General features: G+C 39.1%; 1 protein-coding gene across 6 annotated transcripts in view; it reads right to left on the bottom strand.

Annotated features, from left to right (window-relative positions):
- The window catches only part of SEMA5A (semaphorin 5A), a 306,539-nt gene that overhangs the window by 259,797 nt on the left and 20,311 nt on the right, over nt 1-26,431 (bottom strand). For 3 of the 6 annotated variants that reach the window (XM_068162023.1, XM_068162022.1, XM_068162030.1), the window contains exon 2: nt 17,811-17,921. The exons of 2 other annotated variants lie outside the window; for them this stretch is intronic. The gene's annotated coding sequence lies outside the window, so the exon portion shown is untranslated. Of the gene's footprint in view, nt 1-17,810; nt 17,925-26,431 lie in introns of all 6 variants that reach the window. One more of the 6 variants, XM_068162025.1, reaches the window with a different exon arrangement.

Below are 26,431 nucleotides of genomic sequence, written 5' to 3'. Positions count from 1 at the left end.
ATTGAGATAGTGTTATCAACTAAATTATTGTGGTTGCAGGATAGCCAAGCAGTTTCTCACTTCAATTAATCCAATATATTTAAATAATCCACTTAAATCAATAAATATAAAATATGTTGTCTTCATTTTAGTATCCTGCAAGCACCATTTAATCATACCAACAGAATAAACTGCTGGAATCATTCACTGTGCTTACAATTTGTTATAACATTTTTCATAGGCAGTACACTACCTTTCAGCCTCAATGCTAAATATCTAAACTTGCAAAGTTTGATCTTCATACTCCTGAAAAATTAACTTGGCAAACACAGATGACTTTCACAGTAAGTTTTCACTATGACCAATAAACTTCAAACCAATCACAATCTTGGTCTCCAAAGTGTTATCATAGAAAAGTCTACCACATTGCAGATACTGTTTAAAAAAACAACCCAAAAACAACAACAAACAACCCCAAACCCAAAAAACTATTATCCTTGGCCTGTTTGTTGTTTGTCTGTTGGGGTTTTTTGCTTGGTTGGTTGTTTTGTTTTTACTAGAGTCTAACTATTCAAACATTCATCATTCTTTTAGTATGTTATAAACAAATAATTTTCAGAAGCCTGCATTACTAGGACTACTCTACCACTTCAAAACTCCTATCATTTTATATCAAGTAAGAATAGTAACTCTTACTCTATGCAATTTTTATGGCCATGACACCAGGATTCAGTGTTGAAAGATAAAAGCAATGCGGCCATCGTGCAAAGAAAGAAAAGCAGTGCCGCTGCAGGTTTGCACTCTTCTGCTAAAATTGAACCCCCTCACAAGCAGATCTCAGTTGAGCTTCTATTCATGTTAATGGCAATCTGGATTAATATATAAAGAAGAAAAGCTTCTACATGGGTGCCTGTGTGTATGTCACATTGCAACCACAAGGGAATATCTGCAAGTTGCCTTGATTAGAATGCAATGTGAACCTTACATTCAGTTCTAAAATAATTATGTGCTTATAACAGAGTAACACATTGTAGTGACAACCGAGATGTGCTTTCAGGACAAACACATGAAAACAGAAGATTGTGTCTATGCAAGGACACAGCCTGATAGCAGCAAGACACCTTTAAAGTCCAAACCCAGCATTATCTCTCAAAAAAAACAGGATTAACCCTTTTAAATGCATTTGTGAAGTCTTCTGATCTTCCAGAAGGTGTATTTAGAATGGAGAATCTGTAATTTAGTTGAGAAATATTCCATAAGCGTATGCAACACCTTCAGAAGCCGCTCGGCATCACCGCACAAGCTAAAACACTGTAAAAAAAAATAAATCACTGCTAACGCTTAGCAACACACATGGAACAGGACTCAAACTTCATCCACAGATTGCCTAGATGTAAAATTGCCTAAATGGAGAACAGTTGCCTAATATGTGGATATGGAAGGACCTGTGGAAGCAGCCCTTGCTGCGGGCAGGAACGCTTCAATTCTGAGCTGCCACCAGACAGTGCAAGGCCCACTGGCCCATGAGATACCACCACTCACAAAGCCATGACATCACTCAGATCAAGAACTAATCCATGCAAAAAACAGCTCTCTGCTTCTGCTTTTCCTTGGTTCTGGAGATGAATAAGAAAGCCACTGGGAACAACATCCATTAGCATCAATGCAGGCCACTGCCACTGGTCAAATACAACCAACAATGACACATCATGCTGGGCACAACTGCTCGTTCTCTCCAGATGGTTTTCCACCAGTGGAGTTGTCTGACAAGTTGAAATTACACCAAGTTGAAGTGATTTACCAACAGCATAGTAATGACTTCAGCCATCACTAGAGAATACCAGGGCGACATAACTGGGAGCTAAACACACTGCAGGATAGAGAATAAGCCGCTCCCTATCACTGACAGACAGCCTGTGTATGAGACATCCTTGAGGTAGTTCTGGTAGAGTAGAAATGAGTGGCTGAGTGGGCATCAGGCAGCCAGCCAAGGTCGAGTCACCACTCCAACCATGAGAAATACTTTTAGACCAGCTGAAACCAACGCTGAAAACACACTATACTGTCCAATATTGCTGCATACCCTTCTGTTTCATCACCTACATGTAGGTGACAAAGGCAGACATGCCTGTACAGTGCCCAATTATCAAATGAGAACATAATTTCAGGTTTCTCTGTCTATTTAGGCTCTCTGCCAATCGTGCAGGCATTTAAAGGATAAATCTTAATGTTACACACTTTTTAGAAACAGTGTGGCTGTAGGAGTGCAAAACCAACTCAAATACTCAAGGTCAAATATAACACCTCCATCCATTTATAAATCCTTAGCTCTCAAACAAACAGACCATTTGTTTGCAGCCTTCCACATTTTCAGAAGAATATTTAAAAATAAAAAATAGTTTGGAGCACTAATTTTTCCTTCCTCCCCTCCCTGCTGCATTCTAAGAGCTCATGCCCTGCCACCACCAATATCCAGCATACAGTATCATAATTACAAATGAAGTAAGGCTTTGATTTCAGTAAAAGACTCCTTCCATTTCTATTACAGGCAACCATGCCCTCTGACAAATCCACTGTCCCAAAAGGATTCCAAGTCAAATTAGTAAGCAACTCCTAGAAGCCTTCTCCAGTGAAATCATATTACTTCACTTTCAAAAATTGGGAATTGTTAACATGCTGTTGAGTCTCTTCAATGCAGGAACATCTTTCAATGCAGGAACATCTGCTATCCATGGCAGGAAGGGAGAGTGGGAGTGTAGAGACCTACCCATCATTTCTAAAACAAGAGGGTAAGCAAAAATTCCCCCACCCGAAAGAACGGTTGAGTTTAGTCCTGTCTGTATTTCAAGCCAGGTATTTCAGTGACACTACCTTTTTAATTAAATTGACTTTTACCAGCCTAAATTATCATCCTCTGAGTTACTAGCTTGCTTTCTTCATTACTAAGAAAAGTATTTCCAATAATAAAGGAAATTTCACGGAGTAACTGGCAAGTTTGCAAAATATTGCACTATCACGTCCACACTGGTTAAATAACTCCTTAAAGAAGCAGTTCATCCATATTAAGGAGAAAATTCAAAAGTTGACTTGAATGCTACCAAGCCCCCATGGATGGAAAAGTTATATTCCTTGTATATAAGCAGTTGGAACCATTCTCTATAGAGAAAGCAACAGCTGAAGTTATAAAACAGGGAACCAGAGAAAAAACAAACTCCTACATAAAGCCCAAAAATTAAAGACTGAACTAGGCAGCTCATATTACATTGCAATTAATTTTACTGTTTAAATGCTCAATCCTAATGTATATGCCATCATAGAAGTCTTAGGAAAATCACTGGTCACTGGCTTAAGTGAAGTCATAAAATAAGGGGCAAGAAAATATGGAGGGGAGAACAAGATAGAATCACAATCACATTTTCCCCTCCACTTCTTGTTTCACCAAGCACAGCAATTCTGTTTAGCCCTAGAGCTGCTTTAAGATGGACTCATCTGCTGCAACTGCTACTGCTGGTCATACCAGAACAAAATGGTGTCAAATTTAAATGCAATATGAAGAATGCAATGGACCACTCTCCTAATAAACCCTGCTCAGCAAATTATTTTGGGGTGCATGCTTCATGGCAGCAAGAGTATAGTCAAGGAAAGGCAGGCCAGCCCACTAAGCCAGCCAAGATGGGAGAAGATGGGTTGTAAGACAGCAGCAGCTGTTTTGGAGAAGTGTCAGAAGCAAGAGCAAAGCCTAGCCAAGACCCTGCTCTGACCAAATGCCTTCCCCAATCACAACATACTTATGCTACCATGCTGAAAAACACAGCGGTCTCAAGAAAAGAGTCCTTGTCTGCACACAATTTGCCACAAGTCAGTAGAGCAATGACAGGGATTTACCATAGGCACTCAGTGGATAGCTATTAATTTTATTAATACAATATAGAAGAAAGGGGTTTTTTTTTTAAGTCATTAACTTGATTTTTATTTAATATGCTGTTTTCCTTTAATGTGTATGATATTGAGAATCACAGGAATATTTTATTACACATTGCTTACAAGTTTATTAAAAACCTGCCAACACTTGCATTAAAGTTGCTTCCTAATTAGAAACTTTTCAAGTGCTTCACATTAAATCCATTAGGATAATGCTAACAGTTCAGTACGTTACACAAGGTGTCTAAAAGTTACTATGATACCAACATTTAACAAAAAACATGGTTTGACAGAGAGGTGAAAGAGGAGAAAAATGATGATGAGCAAACCAGGACAGCTGCTACAGAGAAAACAGATTCCCTTCCCCCAGACCCACTCCCCAGTCCCCAGCAGATGATTATGCCTGAATTACTGTATGAAAATGTAACTTTGAGTAAAATAACAGCTTGCCACAACCCCACAATTATCATGTCAGTATATTCATATTACATTTGAATGTTTTACTATGTATTCATAGGGAAATTTATACCAATCAGGTTTGCATCAGTTTCATGTTCTGCAATATTCAAAAGGGTTCTACTACTAAAATGATGCAGCAGATGAATGAGAAAGCACAATTATTCAAGATTTCACATCCTTCTTTTAATTTGGTAGTGCATTCCTGAGTGTTGGGGTTTTTTTGGACAGATATATAAAAAAACAATGCTAGCTTGTCTACACATATTAAGACACATACTGACTTATCAAATATATGTTCCTACTGTTTTCTAAATCATAATTTCTTGATAATTTAGACTCAAGACTCACTGGCTGTTTTTTCTTCTAAGTACTAAAATAACAACTGAAGTGCTACCAGGTCTTTAATTGTGGCCTATGTATTAAACATTCTGATTTGTTTTAAAAGAAGTGTTTTCCAGAGAAGCCAAGTGTCTCCTCCTTCAGCGCAAACACTAATCTTTGTAAATATTATCCTACTAGCCTCCCATTTTTTACAAACAGTAAACAAACCTTGCAGCTTCACTGATAAAAGCTCGCTATGTTTCAGGGTACTTTAGAAGCAGCAGTCTTCTCGACGTAAGGATACAAAATTTTAAGTACATCAATGCCTTTTAAGAATAATCTCAAATTCAAGAAATTGTTTCCCCCTAAAATCTTGGGTATCACAGCAAGATACAAAAATGAAAAGTCACTGATTAGCCATCACTCACTGGAAGTGGAGAGTTTTCATACTGCAGCATAGAAATCTTTTTTTCCCCTCCACCAGTTTTTATCACTGCATTTTGCACATCAAACTTTCCTTGATCCGTCGAAAGGCCTTTCCTAACCTTTTGCAAATATAAATGTTAATAAGTACACTCTTCCAAAACAAAATCAAAAGGCCTGTAATCTGCATTTTATAGATGACCTCCTTAGGGATTTGTATAATCCTTGTCATTAACATCTCTAAATTTTTAACAGAAATAGTCTGGATCTGGATACTACATTTGTTTGGGGCAACACAAGATGACAAAGCTAAACTTTGTGCCGAGAAGAACAAACGACTTGCCATAAGAATGAATATATATGCTTTCTCTTCCACTAGAAATATCAAGACACAAAATATGACTTATTCCAGGGAAGCTAAAAACAATTTAGAAATAATTGTAAGTATATTAAATAAGTACAGCAACTGTTCTGAATTGAGCAAAACCATTAAACCAAGAACGATGATTTTTTCCTAAGTGAAGACTGCATCTTCTACACCATCCTAATGTCTTTTGCTGCAATGTCATGTTTTATATCAGTAGTTATAAATTTCAGATCAGTTTAGCTGTTCAGGGTTATGCATTTGTGGCAGTCATCTCTTTGTGGTTTACTATAAATCACAAGTTCCATAATGTATCTAAAGGTCATGTCATCAGTCTATGCTAGTTTTGAAGTCTCAAAAATATTTCATAACTTTTGAAACAATGAAGTCAAGCAAAGTACCATAGAAACTTCTAGGCTGATATTTTTGGGGCTTTTAAAAATATATTTCTACTGTTGTTAGTTATATTTATAAATGTAAAATCCCTGCATTTCAAGGTATGAAGTTACATTACCTGCAGTGCAGCTGTTTGCACAGAAACATTCACTGGCTAAGGCCAGGCATTCTGGCACTGCTGTATTAATATTCAGCTCATCAGGTTAGCATAAGCAGAGGCTGTCAAAAGGATGAGTGTGACAGTGGGAGTGAACATTACATAGAAAATGGCATTTATCTTCAAGAGATTTTTAATTTATTTATCTATGAAGTTATTGATCCTGAGTTAGGAAGCAGCTGAGCCAAGTGTTCTAGGGAATGCCACAAGCAGCCAGCCAGCTTATGTTTGAAGTACTTATGCCTTTAAAGGATACTGGAAGCAAAAAATACTTTTGCAGTTGGGAAATATGCATGAAGTAGAATCAACAGAAACTCAAAGAATTCCTGTCTGCATATGCCAAATTCATGGTAGATTTTTCTTCATACAGAACATTCCACATAACTTCAAATACAAGTTTTTTAGAAATATTTTCCTATTATTCTCACTAAATTTCCTAAAAATGAGATGTTGAAAGACATTCTTGTTTCTAGGTAAGTACTGGGTCAAATACCCAATTTCTGGTCAAATACCTTTCCTGTGAGCCACAAAGTGGGCACACAAGTGTTCTGTGTGCCAGGAACTGAATAAATGTCATGCTTATGTTCATTGAAAACATCACCAGCTAGGAACCAAAATGTTTAATCAGATCCTATAAAACAAGTCCCTTCAATTTAAAAAACAAAAATAAATTTAAAGGCAAAGTCTTTTAACCATTGGCTCAATCCTAACCTCATTTGTACCTTCACCACCTATGACCCTGGCTGTAGTAAAGTTTTTCCAAGTTCCCTTCAATATGACCTTTATGGTCTCTTTACATGATCATACACAACTAACAAGCAATAGACAAATCACTTCAGATGGAACTAAAAACTAATTATTGCCCTTCCTCATTTCTCAAATACCTATAAATTAAGCTGTAAAGGACTTAAAATTCACAAGGTAAATGTAAGGTGTGGAGTTAACAGAGTTCCTTATCTGAAACACGCTATGACCAAAGTCTCAGTAACATAGCAAAAGGCTGCACACTTACCCTCTTCAAATAAAGGGCAGGGCTTGTTTACAGAAGGAAAGGGCCACACAGTTCTGTGGCTATGGTTATTGTGGAATTTCTCATAAATAGGTCAGGGTAAAAATTCTCCTTTCTCCTTCTTATATGCTGCTGCAAACCATTTGTCAGTGGTCAGTTTTGCAAGGGCAGCATTTCACTGAGTTTTCAGTTTATCTGTGCTGCAATCAATTTACCTCTACATCAGTTAGCATTGCTATCAATAGTAGGGCAGGCACGAACCTGGTAACATCCCTACAAATATAAAGTAGGGGTGAAGCTCGAATCACCAGTGTTTCCAACTCAGCAGCCCCTGACACATATCTCTCTGTATATATCTATATATCTATGTATATATTCCCTGATATAGAAAACTATCCTGGGAACATCTGTGTGCACAACAGTCACAACCACCATGTTGCAGCACAGCACTACCCAAGATGTAGTACCTAGAGAATTAGTATTTGACACCTCAGCATGACTCACTGCTACTGGACTATTACTAAAACTGCTGTTGAGAACCATCTTTATAACCATTTTCATTTTATTCATGTGTCCTTATCCACTGGTGCTCAAATATTATGATTGCAGAGGACATACAAATTAAACAGATTAGACAAAATAATTTATTACATCAAGGAGCTATGCCAAAAGTCCTGAGATAGTAGTAACAGAACTTAAGACAAATGTGAACACTCTGCTCTTCTTCTCTTCTTTGAACACTGGGCTTTTTTTTTCCCCTTTTAATTAAAACAACACAAAAAGCTCACAACCATGCTGTATTCATATTCCTTGATTCAGAAATCCTCAGGACACACGTTGAAAGCACACACAGACTTCTAAGTTAATGATTAATACTTTATAATAAATATGTATGCAGAAGAAAATGCTAAACCTTTACACTAGAAAGGCCATTTTATTTCTAAATTATCAGTCTTCCCATTTGTTTCATAAACATACTTCATGAAAGTCTTGTGCTCAACCTTTTCTCCTTTTTAGCCACAAAAAGAGGAAAAGAGGATAGGTATTAGTTCTTAAGAGGGTGAAACAGCTGGGTGGCACAGCATTTCATAACCAAGGCTTCTCACAATTGTGTGCTAACAGTTAGTTTAGGTGTCCTTTTTTGCTGAACATTTGAATACAAATACTACACACTTCAGTACTGAAGTGCATGATACAACTGAGAGTTCAGTTTCACTTCAAACAAGTTTTAAAACCCCACAAACTTATCTATGAAACGCAGAAATCCCCAGGAATTTGAACTTAACATTTCCATTAGAAAAATATTTTCTTTAAATCAGCTAGACAAACAATTGCTGCGTGTCCTAAAAGATGACAGAACATGCTGTTCTCTGGTCTCCGACACTGCGCTTTCAAATGGCTACACAAGTCCCTCGCTAAGGCTCAAGTTCCATGCTTATCGTGACATGAGACTGCACTGAATAGAGCAGTCCGAAAAACAAGAGACACATGAAAGTTTCATGCAGCACAAACCAGAGACCAGAACAGTGATACACACAGCAATCAAGGGCAACAAAGCTGATGAGAGGTTTGGAGCACAAGCCCTATGAGGAGAGGCTGAGGGAGATGGGGCTGCTTAGCCTGGAGAAGAGGAGGCTCAGGGGAGACATTATTGCTCTCTACAACTCCTTGAAGGGAGGTCGTAGACAGGCGGGGGCTGGTCTCTTCTCCCAGGCAATCAGCACCAGAACAAGAGGACACAGTCTCAAGCTGCACCAGGGGAGGTTTAGGCTGGTTGTTAGGAAGAAATTCTTCATAGAGAGAGTGATTGCCCATTAGAATGGGCTGCCCGGGGAGGTGGTGGAGTTGCCATCACTGGAGGTGCTTAGGAGGAGACTTGATGGGGTGCTTGGTGCCATGGTTTAGTTGATTAGATGGTGCTGGATGATGGGTTGGACACGATGATCTCGAAGGTCTCTTCCAGCCTGGTCTGGTCTATCCTATCCTATCCTATCCTATCCTATCCTATCCTATCCTATCCTATCCTATCCTATCCTATCCTATCCTATCCACTGCTCTCTCAGGCTAAAGAGGGGTTGGGAATGGAGGGAAACATTGTGGCAACTCTCACTATTCTTCCAGCTAGTACTACAGGTAGACAGGCATCAAGGACACAAACATGAAACATTCACCAACTCATTCATCCATCACACCCACAGAAGTCTACAGAAGGTTTTATGAGAAAAGCAGATGGACTGTCAAGGACAGTTTGCTTCTACAATAAACTCTGCTTTCAGGTCTCATAGTAGCTACTATCTACATAAAATGTTTATTGGCATTGTTCATTAAAAAAAAATAATGAAAAAAGCTGCTCAGTTTATAACCAAGTTTACTTAGGGCCTTAAGGACACTACAAAAGGTAAGAAGCAGCACCAGTTCAATTCAGCAAGGCTCAGCTACTGGAGTTTATCCTATGCATGAGGATAGGGCTGAAAAACATGTCATTTAAATGAAGCCAAAATGCGTTCACTTGTTAGCCAAGGATGCTACTAAACAGATACTTGCTACCTTTTGACAAAAGGTAGCAAGTTTGTTTTTAGAACAGTACTATCTGCTACAAACAAACGAAGGAAATAAATCAGAAAAACAGCATGCACAGGCAATGGCTACTGGCAGAAAAATAAAGTGCATCTTTAATACATTTCTAATGTTTGGTTGGGAGGAATGTTAGAGTTGGGTTTTGTTTCCTTCCTTTACTTAAGTGGAGAAAAAAAATCCTTCAAAATCTCATTTGTCATACCTACTCCTGAGTAAAGATATGCAATTTGTCTTAGAAGAAATCTAATTCAAGTCGATTTAGTAATGAGTTAAAGTAACAATTTCTTTAAAGTATTTAACCAAGACACCACTTTTCTTGAGGGAAAGAGTAAGAGGCTGCAAGATAAGTAGCTGGGAAGTATGTTTAGTACCTCCCTGTCACTGGATCTCCGAAATTAGTATCTGCTCTGAGAGAAACCTCAAGAATTCTGGCTTCCTTTAGGTTCTGTATCATCTTATCGCACAACAGAGAGACACCCTCTACATGGAGCCCTTAGGAGGTAGGGTGCCAGCAACAACGTAACAAGTCTGAGTAGAGAACAGGTAGCTCTGCACAATGTCATTCCTGGTCCATATTGCCTATGTTCCTGTGGAAACAGAATCTCTCAAATCTAGAATAAGATCAAGTCTACCTGGCTACATCCGGGATCAGTGGCAGAATATAGATGCAAAGAAGTTCCCTCCAGAGACCACTGACATGTATGCAAAAGCATTTATTACCTCCAAGCACCTTTGGCTCAGACACCAAATGCTGGGCTGCATATGTAAAATTCTGAAGGCCAGACTGAGACTTAATAAACCTACAGAAACAATACTGTAATAATATGTAATAGTTATGCTTGGCTATTACTCACTGATTTATGAGGTAAGGATGACCTGTTCAGCCCTCTAAAAAAAAACAACAAAACCACCCACCAGAAACTTCATAGAAAGAAGTTGGTTTTCTCATTTTAAGAGGCAAAGGCTTCATCTGCAGATAGACAAATAACAAGATGAGGAAAATACATGGGATATGATGCTCCTTTAGCAAGCATTACATCTTTTATTCTTACTTTATTATCTTCACTGTCACCCTGAAGTACATAACGTGCAATTAAGAGGAAATTGCAATGTAATTTTTGAAGTAATTGATTATCAACAGGCATACTGGACTAAGCCAAGCACAAATCACTAAATGAATTCAGCATCAGTTTAAAAGATTTCGATTAATCCTTAATACATTGCTCTGCTATTATAATGTTATCAAACACACTTGCCACTTTAAGACTCCCTCGCTTCACTCATAATTGCAGAAAATATTGACTGCAAAGGAGGCCCACAGACAGTTCCAAGGCATGTAACTGTGGTCCCTGGAGGCAGAGCTTAGTGACTCTGTTCCCATTACTACTTTTCAGACTGACTGGGATAAGATATAAAAATTCAGTCTATTAATATACTGGTTAAAATGCATAGCTGCTTGGATTTGCTCAGTTAAGCAGAAACATTTGTTACAGTATATATATTTTTTTAGTAAGAGCTTTAATTAATTTTATCTTTAAATGGTATTCAGGAACTATCTCAAAGCAGCTCTGAGGACAGTCTGAAAAGTGAATCATGATCTCAAAGTAAAACTAAGAGCCCTGGCCATCATTAGTTTTTATCAACAAAACCAATGGACAGTGATGAACAGAGGACATAGCCAGTTTGGCAGAGTAAAAGCTGAGCTCTTCTAAAGGGAGTGAATGACTACACCTCTGTTCTGAGATGTGTCCCTGCTAATGCAAGGAGGCAAACATGACCGGTCTCCCTCATCCCACTCTTCCCTTTACATCGCCCTTTCTGCTAAGGGTTATCCCCAGTCTGTCCCTCTGGAACCTACAATGTATCCAGTTCCCCAGTGGTGCAAACATTCAAAAGACTTTTCACGCTCTTCTTTCCGGGCTAAGGGGAAGCCTAGCAGAAGAGTACTCATTTACAAACTTCAAAGCATCCTCAGGCCAGCCTCTCCATAGCTCCTAATGGGACAGCAGCTATAAAATATCTTGTCCATGAAGCTCCCCCTATCATAGCCAAGTTGACACACTGCAGATTTGATCATTTTTTCCATGCACTTCAATAAAGAATAAAAATAAGTTGAATTTTAGTTCTCACAAAAATGTCTTCAACAATTCTGTGAAGCGTACCCAGATTAGCTTGTGTAAACACATTCTGCACACCTCCTAGCTACTTATTTTAAATGATAGTGGCCTATCTATGGGCTACAGCATGGCTTCAGTTGAAAGCATCACCAACATTTATCAGAGAATTCAGCCATACCTTCAACCCAGTCCTATGAGAAGATGTGAAAAGTCCTATTGAAAAGCACAAATGCCACATATGTACACACCAGAGCAATATACTAAAAAATGGACCCAAACCTGCTGAAAACCCAGCCTGGAGCATAAATGAATTCATCCACAAGTTGTAGCTCATTACATGAAACAACTAGCCATTTATTGCCATCAGAACTTAACTATCCATTGTCCCAAACACTATTACCTAGCTGTATGTGCTCTATTAGAAGCCACCAAGGCTTTATCTGCACAGCTGATTAAATAGTACCAATATATATTCCCATGCACTGGAAATTTCATTATCTATAATGATTGTCAGAATGACCCCCAGCACAGCTGCCATCAGAGCTAGCTATCATTCATCCTTACACCTCCTGCACATGCATCAGGAGCCAGAAATATCCAGGAATTACCCTACACATACTGTTAAACCTTCTAGTGTTCAGAAAGGGGACTGTATCATTAGGATGTCTTATGCCATTTGGCTTCAGAGTGAGAGAGTGGTCCTGGTCACACCAATTTAGAAGTTGAGATGCATCCTCCAAGATCTGTATTTTGTACAAAATGATGATTTAAAAGGAAGTGGAAGACTGTGCTTCTCCTGATCAAAGTGACTGACTCTTTAGCCCGCAGCAAAGAACTGTTTCCCCTACATCTTCCTTGCTACAATCAAATACAAATGGGATTGCTCCTTGTCTGTCATTAGTCAAAAATACATCTCCCAGCAAAAAACACCATCATACACATGGAATGCCAGGAAATATGTAAATAGACTTCCAGTAACCACACATATATGTCAATGAGCAATCAATGTGGAACTTTAAGCTAACCAGTTTGCTTTGCAACTTCGATATGATATACTAAAAGCACTATTTGCCGCACAGCAACCATTCTACCCTCTTGTAGTCAGCCAGGAGAAAATGACTAGAATACACCTTCTGTCAGTTTTATGAGCAAGGAGCTTGGACAACAGTTAAATTAACTTTTTTGCAGTTCATCCCCTTAGCCACTCTAAAGACTGAATACATTTCAATCACTAACAATTTCTTTTGTTCTTTCTCCATGTTTGCTGGATTCAGAATGAAATGCAGAAAGAAAAAATAAATGTGCATGTGTACAGATAGATATGTTAATGAAACTAAGGCCAGGCCTTGTGCAAGTGTATGTGTACACTCAGAACATCTGACATGAGTTTCCAGAATGCATCTACAGAACAGACTCAGCTGTGCTGCAAGCTCATACAATACAGAACATGCAGATGAAAAATTAATTAGACTTTTTTGGAACTTTGCTGTCATTGAAGTAATTCAGTAACATAATCAAACCTCAATAAGGACTCAGTAGCAAGTGGATTACATTTTTGGTGGGCACGGGTGGATGCTGAGAACTTTCAAATAAGGAAAAGCAGAAACACAGCATGATCACTTTCACCATCTGCTGCAACCACAATTGGCTCAAGAGTGAGTAACAATTATAGCAACAGAAGTCTAAACTATAATGCTGGTATAAACACAGGCAAACATGGCAAAGCTGTCACTACCTGGCACAGGATTCATTCACCTTAACATCCACTTCAGGCTGCAGAAAGCTGCTGATCTCTGTGAATCCACCTGCAATCAGCATTTCACACAGAAACAGACCTCCTCTACCACCAGCCCATCCACTCACTGTTCCTTAGACTGCTCCTTAGTCAAAGGTTCATCTGTAATTCATGTGTAACTATAGCCACATACCCTTGAAATGAGAAGGGAAACAAGCCACTGGAAATGAGTCAAAAAGAAATATGCAAAGGTTATTTTTCTGGGTAAAATTTTTCCCTAACAATAAAGTGAAGGATACAATGATCATACCTATACTAGAATCAGAATACATCTGGTTGGAAGAGACCTCAAAGATCATCCAGTCCAACTTTTGACCCAGTAATGAAGGGCCAACACTAAACCATGTCCCTAAGTGCCAAGTCCACACACTGCTCAAACATCCCCAGGGATGGTGACTCCACAACTTCCCTGGGCAGACCACTCCAATGTCTGATAACCCTTTCAGTGAAGAAGTATTTCCTAATACCCACCCTAAACCTCCCCTGGCACAGCTTGAAACCGTTTTCTCTAGTCACATTGCTTGTCATCAAGGAGAAGAGGCTCCCTTCTCATTCCAGTCTCTGGACATACTCCAGCACCTCAATAGCCCTCTAAAGTGAGCAGTCCAGAATTCAGCATAATTCTCAAGCTCTGTCCCCACCAGTGCTGAGTACAGGGTGATGGATGATCACCTTCCTGTTCCTGCTGGCCACAGTGTTTCTAATATGAACCAGGATGCCATTGGCCATCATGGCCACCTGGGCACACTGCGGACTCATGTTCAGTCAACTATTAACCAGTAACCCAGGTCCCTCTCCAAGTTGCAGCTTTCCAACCAAGCATCCCAAGTCTGTAGCTTTCCATGGAGTTATTGTGACCCAGGTGCAGGACCTGGCACTTGACCTTGTGGAATTTCATACAGTTAGGTTTGGCCCATTTGTCTAACTTGTCCAGATGCCATTATAAAGCTTCCTTACTCTCTAGCACATGGATGCAGTACCCAGGCATGTGTCATCTGCAAACTTACTGAGCTCACGCTGTGCCTCTGTGAAGACTACTCTCTGAGGCACTCTGCTGCCTCAACAGGAGAATGATTTAACACCCTGCATCTTCCCATTGTTGCTCTGAATTCCACCATAATTTGCTATACAGTCAGCCGAGGTGGCTGAGCTAAATAAAGAGCTTACTGCTGCCAGAATGGATGGACCTGCTTCACTCTTGGTTTGTCCACTCCTCTGAGTTCACTGTGACAAGCCAATACATCCCTCTGAACAACAGAAAGCTATTCTCAATTTCAGGTGAGTTGGGTCACCAGTCAAGCAAGTCTGTTCAATAGAAGACAATCCCACACTCTGCCAGAACTAAGATTGCCGTTGCAGTGACAGCAAGCACAAAGACAATCTTGAAGACATCTTGTCAGGCTGGAGAAGGAAAAGCAAAATCCATTTCTACTTAATTATAAGTCATCACCTGGAGCTGAACATCTATAGCACTGTCTAATTTCAGCATGCTTGTGTAAAGGCAAATATTTACTGGAAATTCTGCAATGTCAGTTTTCCTCTGATCTGGAGCACATGCCAGAGATCTTCATCATCTGCAGCAAGGTGTCATAGGGTTAAACTTCACCATCTATGATTTAATGTTGACTATTGTTAAACAGATACTATCATACAGCTCTCTACTAACAAGAAAAATTACCTCCATTTACAGTGCTTTCCATTTGGAATATTATGAATCATTTTTAAATGGAAATGAGAAAACAGAAAACTTATTAACATTCCTCACAGAGACTTTCCACCACATTTTGACTTTGTCACATTTTGACATCTTGCATTGAATATGTTATGGCATGGGAGTGCAAATGTTACTTATCTCCTTTACATACCACTGTTACAGTGTACAATTAATAGACAGCCTGTCACCTCCACTCTATAGTGCTTACAGTGAACAAAAAGTCTGCATCAGGCTCAGGCCAAGATTTCAGTCACATATGTAACTTGTCTGGCAATCTCCACAGTCCTGGCCATATTCCAGTCCATGCACTATGAGCTGATCTCTCATCTTGCTGGTGGAAACAAAACTGTCCAGAGTGATCTTGAGTGCTATCTATCACGTTGACTTTTTTCCCCTGACAGTATGAAGTATTTTCCGGACAAATTGTGACTCCCTGGGAAAAGCTGTCATCTACCAGGTGCACGGATCAGCTCTTGGAACAAATACTGCTCATCCAAACTGACTGAGATCTTTTGTCCTTACAGATTGGCTCTTCCAACTCTCTGAGCACCAGCTGGTTCACCTATCAAAAAGTTAAAGAGTTGCAGCTTACTACTCCTTCAAAAAGTGAGAAGTAGAAACCGTGAAATGCAACATTTTACTTCTGAAACTTTCCAGATTTATTTAGATAGAATATCCTGAATCATAAACACAATATGTTTGGAGAACTGCAGCATATTGTATTACAGATAAGATCTATGCTTTCTACTTACCTCTCTCTTTAGGTCAAAATCAAATACTACGAGAAAATGTATAATAAATCACATCTTTCAACACGAACAGTTGCCTAGCCTGCTTACACTCCCTCAGGTGATAACCTGCAGAAGTGAGACCATAGATCCAAATGCACTGGGGGTAAATCTAAGAAAGGACAAAGAGTGGGAGGGAGAGGCTCTCCTGCAATAGTAGTCACTCTTTCAAGAACCCTAAAGGAAGAAGCTGCTTGGTGAAAAATAAAGAAAATAAGAGAGAGAACCTTTATAGAGGGAGGCAAATGGTTCAGTTGAGGCAATTAAAAACAAAAGGGGGCATGAACAGAGAACCACCTATGCCTGCAACTCAGATTCCTGTAGCGGCTGCAGAGACCATCACAGTCAGTACAAGGGGCAGGAAAGAAAACACAGGATGGGGGAGGAATAGTTATGACTGCAATGATTTTTCAACCTCCACTTTGCCTCTCCTTGGCAAGCAGACAAAAAATTGACTGGCCATGTTCTGGTCTATCCCGGAGCTGGTTCCCAAAGCAGTAAAACGATTCCCTATAATATCCTTCAATAACTCACAATCTGCATTATTGGTCCAATCACGGATAATGACTCATATCACACCCATTTCTTCTATATCTTTTCTTCTAATGCAGTCCAACTGGATTTATAGTTCTGGGCCCCTCAGTTTAGGAAGGATGACTTGCTGGAATATGTCCAGAGAAGGGCAAAGTTGGTAAGGGGTTTGGAATACAAGCCTTATGAGGAGAGGCTGAGGGAGATGGGGCTGCTTAGCCTGGAGAAGAGGAGGCTCAGGGGAGACCTTATTGCTCTCTACAACTACCTGAAGGGAGGCTGTAGACAGCTGGGGGTTGGTCTCTTCTCCCAGGCAATCAGCACCAGAACAAGAGGACACAGTCTCAAGCTGCACCAGGGGAGGTTTAGACTGGATGTTAGGAAGAAATTCTACACAGAGAGAGTGACTGCCCATTGGAATGGGCTGCCCAGGGAGGTGGTGGAGTCACCATCACTGGAGGTGTTCAGGAGGAGACTTGATGGGGTGCTTGGTGCCGTGGTTTAGTTGGTTAGATGGTGTTGGATGATAGGTTGGATGTGATGATCTCGAAGGTCTCTTCCAACCTGGTTTATTCTATTCTATTCTATTCTACACATATTTTGCAGAGAGATATAGAGAAGTGAGGAAATAAAAAAGATTTTCAGAAGAGTCACCTGTAACATTGGAAAATCTACCTCTTGTGAAGATTTCCTTTGATCCTAACTCTTGCAATAAGCCTAAATATATTATTTAGTTCAATCACATGACTAGAAAGCAGTTGGGTTTCAAAACCAATATAAGACAGGGCTATCAATATGCAGAGTCAGAAAAAAACACAGATTGAAAACCATGTGGTCAAGAAGGGCTTCTGGCTTTTTTTTAACCTTATCTAGATTAAGATGATTAAAAAAATATAAAATTAAAATCAGTCAGGAGAACAGGAAAAAGAAAAATTACCTGGTGCTAGGAAAACATTCCTCTGGCACAGAATACATATTCATGTTTGTTCTGCAGATACTCCAAAACCCTCCTTAAAACATTCCCTAAAGTTACATATGATTTTCCATCCTGGTAAGTTACCTTCCTGTCAGTATTCTTTAAAAAGTGGGTTATTACGGATTGTTTTCACTCTTTCTTTTGGTTTCACTTCAACAAACAGCATCAAATTTCTACAACTGTATCAGATACATTTTCTGTCACATCCTTATTGTCATTTACTCCTAGTAGTGCTTAAACATCTTCCAGAAAATACCAACAATAACAACAAGAGCAAAAATACCTGGGAAATAAAAATGATGGTGTCCTTTCCTCTACAGCTGTAAATGCCTGCTATCTCTTCCAAATGACAAAGCAGTAGCCAAGGTTTCCAATCATCCAGGGAACACAGAACCTGCTTGACAGCAAATAGGTCTGATTAATGCCTGCGCTTTCATGACCTCATCAACCCTTCTTTCAAAAGGATGGAACTGTAATTTCTGATAGAGATCACTTCCAAGTTTCTGAAACCAGCAGACAGATAGTGTTGTTGATTTAACAAACAAACAAACAAACAAAAAAAAAACCACAGAAAACAGTGCCACCAATCAGCAGACCCAAAATTGTCCTGCAGGGCAGGAGAACATGTTTGAACCTTGACACTTGCAGAGCTCATACTGACCAGAAGTAGTTCAAATTCCTGCTTCCACTCCTTGTTGCTCAGCCACTATTGTTTTGTCACCTGATGTGTGGACTGTCATATTCTGGGCTTGGGCCCATCAGCCAGTGCTGGAAGCTGCACAAGTTTCACTCACCAGCCTTCTACCTCTGTTCTGTCCTATTTTGAACACTTCCCATGTTCAGCCCTGCTTCTGTGCTACACTTCTCTACAGCTGGAGGGGCTGGGGGAGGGAGAAGTAATCAACAGATAGGTTCTAACTTTGGTAACACTAAGGGTTATAGAGAAGAAAATGATGAAGCTGAGGTTTCCTGCCAAAGCATGGGGGAAGCACTATCCCTTCACTCAATTATAATTAAGAAGTCATTTATCCTAACCTCCCACAAACACCTCCATGGTTTTTAAGGTGCCTAGCTTGCAAGTGGAACATGAAATAAACTGTAATGATGCAGATATAAAGCCACTGGGTTAGACTTTCCAGTTTTGAAGTTAGCTACACATTTCCTAACTTGTAAATTCTTGGTTTTCTGCCATACCCCATTGTTAAAGTGCTGCAGCAACAAAAACAGCACTTGAACACCAGAAAGCATGAAATACTGATATAAGTTCTGAATAACAAATAGTTTGGGCATGTAGGTAGAGGAGAAAAAGTGAACAGCCTGTAAGTGTCTAACCAAGAATATCAGCTCACTGCCCGTCAAAGAAACAAAAGACGTGTGACAAAGAGCATAGCTATGTCATCTTTTGCTGAATGCCTTATAACTCTTGGTCTCTAAGCTGTCCTACAAACACAAGGGGGGAAAACAAGACTTGCAGACACAACAGAATTAAGTCCAGCACTACACTAAAGGGAAAAGTTGCACTGTGCTCAGATGGGTGCTGGCTCACAGCCAGCCACTTTGAACCACAAACAGAAGCTCACTTCAAGCTTACTTCTGCCCTTAAGTGTTGTGTGGACACATACAAAACATGATAATGAGATGCACAACAAAACACTAAAGGAAAAGTAGTACCTCTTTACTTCTGATCACACAAAGTTATCTGGGTTTGGGAGGCAAAAGATGTTTTGATTTGGGTTTTTCAGGTTTGGGGTTTGTTTGGGGCTTTTGTGGAGGGTTGGTTTTATTTTCTTGTTTTGCTTTTTTGTTTGTTTATTTGGTGGGTTTTTTCCTTGTTCTTTTGTTAGGTTTGTTTAAATACTAGAATGTATTCAATGCAACTGGGCCAAACAACATGGGAACAGGGTAGTTCTAGGAATTTCTTTACATTGTAATCATCTTCAGCGTTATAGTAGTGTGAGTGAAAATTCAGATGTTTTCCTACAGTCCTCTTTCTCTACTTTTCTGACCAGTTCAGAATAAATTGTATGAGGACCAAACTACACTGCTATAATTAACTCAAACTGACTTCATAGTCAAGTCAGAATTGAGACAATGGCCACTCTCTCTAATTTTGTATTCAGTATTGCTTCCTTCATGGTCAGAGGAAGCCATGAGATATGCTCTTGTTCAAAGAGCTAAATACACTCTATCTCAGATAAGTCCAGCAAACAAAGGTCTGACTGCAAAAATAACTAATTCATCCAGAAGCTCCTTGCATAAAGATTGCAAAGTATGAAGCCACAACAATTATTCAAGGAGAGGTAATGCCCAGAAAGACAGTGGAAGTGACATTGCAAATGTCTTCTTCAGTTGCACTATCTGAGGTAAATTGTATTATATTTAAGTAGTAAATAAATAACCATGCACACTAATGCTGATTTTAAATACTCTAAGCTTACATCTGTACAGAATCATAGAATCAATAAGGTCAGAAAAGACCTCAAAGATCATCAAGTCCAACCTGTCACCCAAGACCTCATGACTACTAAGTCATGGCACCAAGTACCACATTCAATCCCCTCTTGAACACCTCATATAGCATCAAAACAATCTGAAATCTATTTCATGGATGAAGGATCAATACTTTAGAGGTAAGAAACAGATTTCTGAGCAGCACAGAACATCAATGCCAACTAGTAAAGAAATTACTAACGTATGTGGTACAGCTCTAGCAATGTAGCTCTAACTGCTAAAACAATAAGGAACACAGATGGTATTTTGTATCAAAATAAGAACATTACACATGCCTTGTTGTAAAGAAAAAAAGAAAGAAAGAAAGAAAGAAAAGCCTACATTAGCTTATCGTTTGTTTAGCTACAAATTATGTTCTGTACTTTGCAAAGAACTTATAATCAAGATGTAAGTTAGTAAGTGCATCAAACAATACCATGTTTGTTAAAAAGTGGACTTCACCTCACAGATTTCAAGTTTGTTCCCTGAAGTTGGGGTGCTTGGTGCCATGATGTAGTTGATTAGATAGTGTTGGATGATAGATTGGACCCAATCTTAAAGGTCTCTTCCAATCTGGTTTATTCTAGTCTAGTCTAGTCTAGTCTATATTTCCATACATGCTGAAGAAGATGGCATCCAAGGCTTGAAGGTGACCATTATTCTTTCTCTAGTCCACTCAGAAATATAGAACAGCACCTTTCAAAGCCTTTGGGAGAAAGAAAGGCTTTTCTTGACATCCTCCCTTGTATACAGCTGAATATGATGAGCAGACACAACTCATTAGTGCAGACAAGTTTTTCAACTGACTGCTTTATCGGATTTATTCCAAAGTATTGAAGCAAAGCAGTAATTCCTGTATTTTCTTAGAAAAACTGAAAAAAAAAGCTTGAGCATGTTGTTTTTATTCTGTAAGCCCATCCCAAGTATCCCAAGGCTGAAAATCTGTTCTCTGGAAGGATACTATTCAAGCTGTAATTATGCTTGCAAGCATGAAAAGGGTCAGTAGACTTTTCATGTCTACGTTAAAATATAGGAAAGTACTGAGCTTTGATGCTAGAGCCTCCTATTCACTTCTTTTACCAGTACTATTCAGAGTTTCCAGTGCAAAGCAGATGATAATGGCACGATTATGAATAGCACAAAATAGGTAGGTGTGTCATTTCTGCCACCTGTTCTTTGCCAAATTAGAAAATATTAATCTCACCCTAATTTTTCCATTTTTAGACTGCGTCTGATCTTGTTCTGCTGCTCACACACAATTTATATGACTGAAAACACAAAATGCTTAAAGTACAGCCAGAAAGAGTAATTTATTTTGTACCAGGAAACTCGAACTGACATCTCCATGCACAAGCCCAAAACCCAGGACTGAAAATCCTAATGGAAAGGGCTCCAATCGGCAGCCCCTTTGCTACACAACAGCTGACAAGGAGTGGTTGCAACACCAAGCTGATCTGCACCAGACCTTGCACCACAGGCGCAGATCACTGCATTGCTGGTGCATGCCACAGGTAGGCCAGACTACTCTAGAGACCTATGCACACTATCAGGACATCTCCATACTTAACAAGACACTGAAAGTGTTACATTTAATATATCAGAATATTAAGGTTCCAGAATGATGTTGAACAAACAAACAAACCCCCTTCCCACCCCACCTCCCCCCAAAACCACCAAAAAACATAGAACAAAATTAGACACTGTTATTGAACAGTTTCCAGCCAAGACATTTGTGTAAGTCTCAAATGAACACCAAAGACAACCCCAGTACAATTTTGCACTAGTATACCTAGGAAAGTTGTACTTTTGAATGTTATATAGCTTCACAAATAACTGACTTGAGGCAAAGTAAGTCCACTTAAATTATTAAACAATCATCCCACTGTAATTTTGATTAGAACTTACTCTTTCTCCCTTAGTAGACACAAATATCCCCTTTTTGCATATAGCCATGTTATCCTTGAAGGACATGCAAATTCAGATCATCCAAAACTCCTTCCATAATTCATTAATTTATTGACAATCATGTACTTTGCATGAGAGCAAATCTTAGTATTTAATACTCATCACTAAAAATTCACACCTCAAGATGCAAAGCATCTATACTCTTCAGAACTATACTGTAAGTGTAATGCACACAATAACCTAAATCAAGTTTGTGGAAACAACTGCATATACAAATAATTTCAAAACAAAACCAGAACTACCCAAGACAAAAATTGAAATAATGGTTAAGTATAGCCCCAACAAAGCCTTTTTTTGTCATTTCAGATAGATGCAGAATTGATCTCACTGTCTTTATCTCACACAGCTGATTCTACTTTATTACAAGAAAACTCACACTAACTCATTATTCTTAAAGATCACAAATTAGTGTCTTAATCCTGAATTAGCCCACCAAGAGGACTATTTCTGCAACAAAATCACAGAATCACAGCCTGTCATATCCTTGCCAGTAGATAACATAAAACCTGTGCTTGGTGCAGAGCCAGTTATTTTTGACTGATGAAGTAGGGATTCTTCCTTCCTTTGGGCTTTCTTTTGTTTGGGGATGTTTTTCCTCCCTCTCTCTTTTGTGGGTCTTGGTTTGTTCTTTGGTTTTCTTTTGTTTTGTTTTACGTATCAAGAACAGTGAATAGTGAATTGTGAAACAGAACTATTAATATCATGCTTTTGAGTCTTGCATTAATTCTCTACAGTGTACATAGAACAAGTACTCAAAGTCCTTCAAAAATACAAAGTTTCTAAAGTTGAGATGCTCCATAAAATGTGCTACAAGAGGCTATGATGACAACAAACGTGCTTTGAACAGAATATCTCTATCATTCTAAACCAACCTACACAGTGATTCTGTGAAGGTGATCACAAATAACCAGCACTCGTCTCGGGCTTAGTGAGCAACCAAAGCAGCCCTGGGAAATGCTGATAATACAAAGGGAAGCACAGTCACTGCCCAGAGCTCCTTCCCTGTGTACTTAAATGCTTGTCTAAAAGACCAATTCAGAAGCAGTAGGATTTTCTGAAGAAACAATTTTTGTTCTCTGTTCTGTTAAACTGGTTTCCAAAAGAGCTGGAACCTTCAGCCATGAGTAAGGCACACTCTGAAGAATCTGTAGGCAAATGGTTACATTTATTTTAAATGCACTGCTAAAACAGAACCATTATTTGACTAGACAACTACATTTTTCATGCCTGGGTATCAAATGACAAAAAGATCCCACGAAGGCAAAGCAATGAAAGCCAATTTAAAAAAAATAATAAAATCTTCTGATATGATCACATGCAAGAGTTAAAGCAGAAACCTTTCCAATTAGCCCTTTTTCCAACAGGGCCCTCACACAAAAACTATTTTAGTTTTTTCCTCTGCATGAAATATGTGTCTGGGGAAATGGAAACTTTCAAATGCACAGATGTTTGTGATTGCACACTAGCAGCCTGCTGGGAACCATTAATGGTGAAGAAAGTAGAGTTATTTGATCATCTATAAGTCACTTTTCAAAACTGTTGCTCTCAGTCAAAAGGGTGATTAATGGCATCCAGCAATGAAGTAGATTACCCCCTGCCCATGCAAGCTCTTTTATTTTAATGCAGTTAAGCTACTGAAGTAAACAAACCAATTTGGGTGTTCAACTAGCTCTTTGTCTCATTAAAAATTATTTGACTAGACTAGTGGTAAAAGAACATTGTTTATGTCCCCAAATTAAATGTGGCATTCTGTTACTCATAGCAGCAATCACATTTGCAAAACATTAGGAAATCAACAGTGGCAGAAAACGGTCAACCTTTCCTTAGAGACTTTTGTTAAGTATTGTTGTGTAATGAAATTACACAAAATCACCACGGTACAGCAAGCATGTTTCTGTATGTTTCAAAGAGGCCAGCAGCAACTACAGTAGCCAGGCAGAAGTCTCAGCATGCACTTGCACATTTTCTTTGCAAAACCAAACTGTACTCTATCCCTCCCAACTAGGATTTCTGCATACTACACGTCTAGCATCTCTCAAGAACACCTTCTACAACCCGGGGTCAGGCTACACTTGGCACTTCATGTCAGGACAAGTTTTCCTTCCCTGTCCTGTACAACCAAAACTATGAGTTTGAATGTAGAGTTGTATTATGAAAGCTAAGGCATTTTGTTTATCCATATGTCAGATGCCCCACAATAATTTGGATTTAGTGTTCTTGCAGTAGAAAATTTGAACACACGAGACCTGCAAGTACATTGCTGTCTTCGCACTCTGCACACATTCTGTGACAGAGACAACTACCACAGAAGCAACAGATAGAAACTGGGTAGTTCTTACCAGGAGAACAGCCTCAGCAAAGCTGGGAGCAAACTGCTGCCCAAGGAGTACTGGAGGGAGCATAACTGAGCATGACCTGATGAACATTTTAATTGCTTTTAAAGTGACGCAACAGGATGGTGCCTTAAAGCTATTTCCCAAGCTAATGCCACAGTCTTGCTGTGCCACCTCATGCCTGCTCCAGGCTGGACACTGGCTGCATTGTGACTCCCTGTGCCTGCCTGCACCATGTCACACCACAACCTCAGGTGCCATTTGCAGCATGTTTGCATCCCCTTCCCAATGTATCCCTTAGTCTCAACATTGCTTAGTTCCCACAGAATATAGAAAGAGAAAAGAAACAAATTAGAAGTCCTCATGTAAAGCAGAGCTGACAGCACGCCATCCTTGTTTTAGAAAATGTCACTGGCCACAGATTTCAGAATACCTCAAAGACCACATTCAAATCTTCAGACCAAGTCTCATTTTTCACCATACTCCTCTTGACAAATTAAACCCAGCCTCCTGCATCTTATGACCGAGAACAACCTGTTTCACACACATCCGATCAGCCTCCTTGCTCTGAACACACTCCAAACCCATCTCCTAATACCCAGGTAGTTCCTCACCACTCACCTCGACCTTCCTTTTATCCTTCTCTCACAGTCTTTAAGCATCTATTCAATACATACCCACAGCACTACAACCTGATAGAAACTTTGTAAAACCTGCTTAAAATTAACAAGATGGCAGGAAAGATTATGTTTCTTTGGCAGCATAACACAATCAACCTCCAGAAAGTATAATAATAAATACAGTTTCCAGATCAACGCAAATAATGCAATTCACAGATCTATGTATCTCCCAGTGTCTGGTGGCACAGGACTTCTAAGCAGAAGATGTTACTTCCTGGCAAATGTACAGAGGAGGGAAGATCTACAACATCAAAGCACACAAAGATGACAAAAATCAAAAAAAGCTTAGCAAATAGGGACAATGTTTTATTTTGTTTATCAATACACAACTTAAAGGGGGAAACAAAAAAAAAAAAAAAGGCTCCATCCATGTCATCATCAGAACAGATTAAATCTGTACCAAAAAGCCCAAAGGTCTGCTCCAATTGATACTGTTATACAGTATTAGAAAGAACACTATTGTCACCACTCTCAACTTCCATATATTGTACTTTGAAACAAGGGAGAATCCACCATCTCCAGACATAACAGAAGTCAGCACAACCATCCAAGTCTCTGTTTAACTCACTCACAATTCACTCATCTATTAATTTACCAACACCCTCACTTTATTTAATATGCAAAGAAACTTGCAAGTTGTGTGGGAAAAATAATTATACATTTCCAGCAAGACACATCTGTAAGTTTCTTTGGTTCCAAATACAAAGTGAAGCATACACAAAATTATATTGACCTGCTAACATATTACAAACAGAGTTTTTACATTTTTACAGTAGACTTCCTTTCTAGCTTTCATGTTTTGTGTTCTACTTTCTGCTCTGCTAGAAGAATTCTTTGCTTTTTAATTTTAATTATCTTCCCTTTACCCTTTCTTCAATTCTTAGTTGACAGGATATTATTACTCCTTATGGAGAAAGCTCTTTGATAAATAGGACCACTACTGTAAAGCTGTATTTAATTCCCCTTACTCACTTCCTCACCCTGAAGCAGTTTGCAATTGAGCTCCTACTCTTTTGAAGGAGTTTCATACATAAATCAAGTTTCAAGAATCACAACCAAAGCATCAATTATTACCATAAAATCTGAAATTCACTATGCAATGAAACTAGAGATAATTAAATATAAAACTGTGAAGTCAGCGTTATTGGATTTCTGTGTCACTTCCATTACGACTTTCTTATTTGACCTCTGCAAACCATCTCTTGGTTTAATGCAAAGGTCAAAGCAGAAGAAGCACACAGACTCTTAGGCTGAGATTTCTTTGTTAAAGCTGTTCTTATTGCTAGCAGATTCAGCTTCTTAAAGCTTCATCCTGAATGACGTTTTCTCAGATAAAAATCTTCTCCAGTCTGTTAGCTGTTCACAAAAGTTAAGAAACGTCATTGTTTTCAATTGTTTTGCACAAAGTGGATGAGGATGATCTGACAGTGTCAAGA

The sequence above is a fragment of the Melanerpes formicivorus genome, unplaced genomic scaffold (assembly GCF_026170545.1).
Source record: "Melanerpes formicivorus ecotype bairdi unplaced genomic scaffold, bMelFor1.0.p_v2 SCAF_61, whole genome shotgun sequence".
In the NCBI taxonomy this organism is placed as follows: domain Eukaryota; kingdom Metazoa; phylum Chordata; class Aves; order Piciformes; family Picidae; genus Melanerpes; species Melanerpes formicivorus.
The sequence above is the reverse complement of the archived record's forward strand: the minus strand, read 5'-3'. Positions and strand labels throughout refer to the sequence as shown.